At 42.1% G+C, this 6,038-nt stretch overlaps 1 non-coding gene across 1 annotated transcript; it reads right to left on the reverse strand.

The window, feature by feature from the left end:
- Positions 1 to 5,673: 5,673 nt before the first annotated feature.
- LOC116904660 lies at positions 5,674 to 5,837 on the reverse strand. The gene has a single exon (XR_004388360.1). It is a non-coding gene; the product is annotated as a U1 spliceosomal RNA (small nuclear RNA).
- Positions 5,838 to 6,038: the final 201 nt, after the last annotated feature.

A 6,038-nucleotide genomic window follows, 5' to 3' on the forward strand; every position in this document is an offset into this window, starting at 1 on the left:
CTTGTGCAAAATGCTTGGGACCAGAAGTGCTCAGATATCCAGGTTTCAGTCCATCTGCATAGACGTTACCGATTGAACCCACTTAATCTGAAAATCTGAACATCCTGAGAACTAGCATGACCCTTGAAATCTTTTGGTGTTGGAGCATTTCAGATCTCCAAGTTCTCATTAGGCATGGTCCACCTGGGTGACAATAAGGGTGAGGTTGCTAAACTGTGACTAACGTTCTTTACATTGATTGCAGTATAATGATAATTTCATGCACTAGGTTAAATAGAATGTTGTAATTAATTTGGGCAGCTTTTTCTTCCTCTAAAAACTATAGCTATTAGAGAATTTCAGTTGTATTTCTAGAGGACAGTACTGAATTGTTCCTTTCACCACTGTATTAGTAAGTGAAATGCCAGTAGACTTGACATAGTGTCCCTCTGGGTACTACTGGAACCAATAATTTATAATCTCTTCTACTGGTTTCAAAAGTTCATTTCTTTTAAAAAATGGAACTATTTTCCCTTTAACATTCCGTGTTCGTTGGGTAGCTACTCTACATAAACTGCTGTGCAAGATGCTTCTTACTGCAGATACAGCCCAAGTAAATCAAGAAGAACCAGAAACCTAACACAAGCTACCTCGTTAAAAAGCCTGGGTATTTGGAAGAATTGTGATACCCTTCATACATTTGAAGGGAGGGCTGAATGAATGTCAGAGACGAGGCTCCAAAGCCTCACCCTTCCTCTCTCAGTTCTTCCTCTGCGTGAGTGTTGGTTCCACTTTTCTTATCCCTTTCCTCCTGTGAATATAGCTAGAGGCAAGTTGGAAGGGGGTTTACAGAGATGTCTTGAGTATAAACTCCAAACAGCACTCTTATTCGTTGGCTTGGATTGATCCTATGGAGATCCCTGGTACAATCACAGGTGAGGTATAGTGATTGGCCAATGTGGTATTCTGTGCTCAATCATGTAAACAAAATGTTGGTTAAATTAATGGTGAACCCACATTAAAACAAATAATTAAAGCCAGGGAGAAGGCATTTACAAAGCAAGGGGGCTACTTTTGAATTAAAGAAGAAATGCTTAGCAGACAGAGCAACTCGTCCATGCTGCCCAGTTTGTTTCCCCCGGGGGAATAACCTTGAGAAATTATGGACATCTTGACTGAAAGTAAAGACTGTGACACCGCCTCTAATGCTTCTGACCAGCAGGAAAACGTAGGTGTTGTTGTTTCTTTTGTGTGTGTGTGTGTGTGTGTGTGTGTGTGTGTGTGATGAGAGAGAGAGTGTGTGTGTGTGGGAATGTGTGTATGTGAATGTGTGTGAATGTGTATTGGGTATATATGTGAGTGTGTGTTTGAGTATGTGTGAGTGTGAGTGTGTATATGAGAGTGTTTGTGCATGAGAAAGTGTGTATAAATCTATGTGTGTGTGAGTATGTATATGAGTTTGTGTGTGTATGTGTGTGGGAGTGTGTCTATTTGTGTGTGTGCGTATGTGTATGTGAGTGTGTGTGTGTGTGTGTGTGTGTGTGTGTGTGTGAGTGTGTGTGTTGTATGAGAGTAAATAAACCTCAGCCATGAAACTTCCTTTAAAATGGCAGTTCTCAACCTGTGGGTTGTGATCTCTTATGGTGGGCAGTAGAACAACCCTTTCACTGGGTTTCATGGTTTTAAGACCATCATAAAACAAAGACATTATGATTCATACTTATGAAGTAGCAAAGAAAATAATTTTATGATTGGGGGTCACCATAACATGAGAAACTGTATTTTTAAAAGGTCAACATTAGGAAGGTTGAGAACCACAGCCTTACAAGCATTGTTTTTATCCATTATGTCTGCTCAGAATAGCAACCTGCACATGCAGATGCTTCAACACTGAGTGTATTTGACCTCTGCACCACTTCTTTTTGCGTGGCTGTCACTCAAATGCCAGACAGAAACAACTTGGCAGGGGAAGAGTTTGTTCTTAGTGACTATTTCAGAGGGTCTCAGGCCACTGTGATGGGGAAAGCATGTCTGTAGGGTGTGTGGCAGAGGCTTGTCACACAATAGAGCAGGAAAGAGAGTGTGGCTAGAACTAGAGGTCAGGCTCCAACCTGCATAAATGCACCTCCCTGGTCCTCTCCTGCCAGCCAGACCCCACCTTCTGAGGGTTCCAGAGCCTCCCAAAACAGCACAATACCTCTCTGGGAATACTCACAAATACAACATGAGATTGTCAGGAAAAGTTTGTATCCAAGCTATAATGATGTGCACCTCTGGAATACCGCTGCTAACAATTTATTATGTGCTAACAGTGCAGAACATAGAATTAAAAACAGTTCTGATCTACTAGACAAATAGCCGCATCTCACTAATATTATCTGAGCATGCCCTGCAAGGAAACAGAGAGCTTTACCACTCACTGTCAATATTTTCCTCCTCCCTCCCCTCCTCCCTCCTCCTCCTCCTCCTCCTCCCTCCTCCTCCTCCTCCTCCTCCTCTCCTCTCCTCTCTCTCTCTCTCTCTCTCTCTCTCTCTCAAAAAAAAGAAGAGAAGAAAAGAAAAGAGAAATGTTTTGGTTCCTACACGGAAAATGTGTTTCCTCTTTATTTGGGGTTGGATTCCCCATTTCTGGCCTCATGCTTTAAAGCTGCCTGCTTAACCTTCCCACCACTACTGCCAGTATCCATGAACCCATAGACTCTTTCCCACATGAGTCACGTTTGAACACATTTCATTAGGATGGAGAATATTGGGCTTCAGGAGCAGGTGAAACTGCAGACACTGAACAGATCTGGGAGTGATGGATAATCCCACCTGTGCCCTGGAAGCCCAGTGCACACATTGAAATACATGTATGTATCTGTATACTCACTTCATAAAGAAGTGCTTCAAAACATGTGTAGTCTTCCTTTATTTCTGGAAAGGTAGGCAAATCATAGGATTTTTACGGTCTTATTTTCTTTCTGGATACTCAGTTCCATAGGCACAAGGAGATAAGACTTTTCATCCAGGATGCTGGGACAGAAGACATGGGAAATAAGAGATGGTATGTTGCCTGGGAAGCTCTCATGTGGAGAAAAGAGTGAGGAAGAAGGGTTCTTTACATGAGTAGGGTGTACTGGACCCAGTCAGCATGTTCTTGGACTCCTTTGAGCTGATGTTTCCAGTACCTCTCCTTCACTGTGCATCACAGAAGTCACAGACAGGTGGCGGGGTACAGGAGGCTAATGTTACATCGATGTGTTGAGACTCTCTTCAGTAGTGTACTAATATCAGAAAGTCTTGATATCTGACCAAACTTGGGAGTTTTCTTTACATTCATCCTCATGGCACAGGATGCAGTTTTCCTGATGTGGGTCACACTGATACTTTCTACAAATCCCTGCGAGTTACTTCTCTAATATGCAGTGTCTTGGGAATGGAGGGAGATCTATAGAGATGTTGCTAAAAGGGTGAGTGGTAGTTGGGAAACATGTTTTCCTCCCTGAAAGCTTTCATGTTTAATTAAATCTGTGGATTCAACATTTTTCCCCTTCTTATTTAAATCCCAGCCAACTGGGGCCTTGCCTTGGCTCAGACACCAACCTACATGTCTAGCTTTGCAGGTAATGGTGATTCATTGTTGTAGCTGAGGGAGGAAGAAGACACACACGGAGGGCTTCTTCTCTTGTGGCAGAGCACAGAATATAATTTTTGGAACAGTCAGTAACTTCTAGCTAAACATTGCCAGGTACATTGCCAGGTTTATTTTAAAGGGACATTCCATGGCTGTGTTTGTGTGCATTTGTGATTTTTATGCTTGAAGTTATTTCAGAGTAAAGAAAAAAAACAAGTTAATCATTCATACAGGTAACCAATGTTGGCTTGTAATTATTTGCCTAGGCAAAACACCAGTAGGTATGAGATTAGAATATCCAACTCTGTTTAATTTTAGGCATTAAAACCAGCTAGAGCTATTAGTGGTAAAACCCTTAGCTTTTTTTTTCTGTTGTAATTCTGGTATTTTTCTTATTCTGTGATATATGAGTACTTTTCTACCATGTGTCCACAATGTTGCCTTGGTGATTTGAGTATCTAGCAAGCAAGTAATTTGGTTTTTATCCTGAGGTGAAAGAGGAAATAATTCATCATTAAATGACTAATACTTTTATCTCCATAATTAAGCACTGAGCCAAGTGAATCAGATTATTAGTGGATTCCAAAATATTGGCAAAGAATTCAGGATGCAGAGTCCTCTGCCTTTACTACCTCCTGCCCTTTGGACATGCTGTTCCATGGCCAACACCTCCCTGTCCACTCCCTTCCTCTGACGATCCTCCTCACTACTCTTCAGTTTAATATCATGTCCTAGATACTGCCCGACTGGTTTAGTTCCCATGCGTACTCTCATTTTTCTTACAAAAACATTGTAATTTAACAGATCTGGTCTGCGTTGGGGCAGTCACTGTGGGCTAAGTGTGGCTGCAGTGTCAACCAGAGTTCACACTTAACAGATACTCTATTCCATCCATCTTGGTGCAGGTCAGAAGTGGAGGATGATTCCCACTTAGAACCTACATAAACCTTAGAAGTTAAAGAGTCCAATTTCTGTCTCCAGACCACGGCTATCTCTGAAGTTCAAGCTTCCTTCCCATAATGCATGCTGATAACCTCTGTAAGTGTATCTTGCTGCTTCAACACTGCTTCTAACACAGACTCAGGAAACTGTCATTATACATAGGTGTTTGTGATGGCCCCATGACCCTCCCCTTGGTCACTCTCTGTATGTTTGCCTCCCACCATGAATGAATGCTGAGTTAGGAATGGTCCCTGCTCACTTCCTAGGTTACTATTTGGCTCCAAGGTTAGGCCACTTTATTGGTTAATCTTGATTGTCAATCTGATTGGACTGTGGATGCCTTGAAGGTTAGCAAGGCGTGTTTCTGGGTTATGTCTGAGGATGTCCAGAGAAAATTAAGGGAAGAAGACCTGCCATGTGGGGAATTGGAGTTGTGAGTAGTTCCATCCCAAGTTTTAGGGCTATTAAAAACTAAACATGGGGTTGAGGGGAGAGACAGAGACAGAGAGACAGAGAGAGACAGAGGCAGAGAGATCCAACTCATGCATGTAATCATTCAATCTCTGTCTCTCTGTCTCTTTCCCATGACTCTGTCTCTGTGTCTTGCTGTCTCTGTCTCTCCGTCTTTGTCCCTCTGTCCTTCTGTCCTTCTTTCCCTCTGTCTATGTCTATCTGTTTCTCTCTCCCTCTCTCTCTCTCTGCCTCTTCATATGAAATCTCTAAAATTGTGAGACAAAATGAATTTTGTTTCTTAAGTTGCTTCATTTGTGTAATTTCACCACAGCAATGAAATAACTAAGTCCTTAAAGGCACGACAACCCATGTCTGAGTCTTCCAGAGCCTAGTTTCTTAAACCACATACAGTGTTTCATAACTGAATGAGGAGGTCACAAAATAAACTAACACTAAAGGGGTTCTGGACACACAATGACAAAAGGTTGGTTCAGAATCAAACACAAAATGAACCTGAAGTATTTCTAGCAAGTTTTACCGTTGGTGTCTTGTGATGTCATTGTGGCCTTGGTTTTGAATTCACGAAACCTGTTCTTTGTTCTCTGCATGTCCCAAGCCCCACACTGCAAACAAACTCAGATTCCAGCCTATTGTACATCATGAGCTGCCTTTTTCCCCCCCCTCAGGGGAGAGCGCGAACGCAGTCCCCCACTACCACAAATTATGCAGTCGGGTTTCCCGCATTTGGGGAAATAGCAGGGGTCAGCACATCCGGAGTGCAATGGATAAGCCTTGCCCTGGGAAAATCACCTTCGTGATCATGGTATCTCCCCTGCCAGGTAAGTATATGAGCTGCCTTTATGGAAATATAATGGTTTAATTTTGGAAAACAAAGATTTCTAACATTTTCCAACTGTCACTCCCCAGCATGTAAGTATCAAATGAATCTATCCTTGGATTGTGTTATATTAGAATTTTTGCTTTTGAATAACACTGATCTAGTTGCTGACTTGTGTATTATTCAGAACAAACGAACAAAAACATCCAG

Source organism: Rattus rattus, chromosome 6, assembly GCF_011064425.1.
Source record: "Rattus rattus isolate New Zealand chromosome 6, Rrattus_CSIRO_v1, whole genome shotgun sequence".
NCBI classification, from domain to species: Eukaryota; Metazoa; Chordata; class Mammalia; order Rodentia; family Muridae; genus Rattus; species Rattus rattus.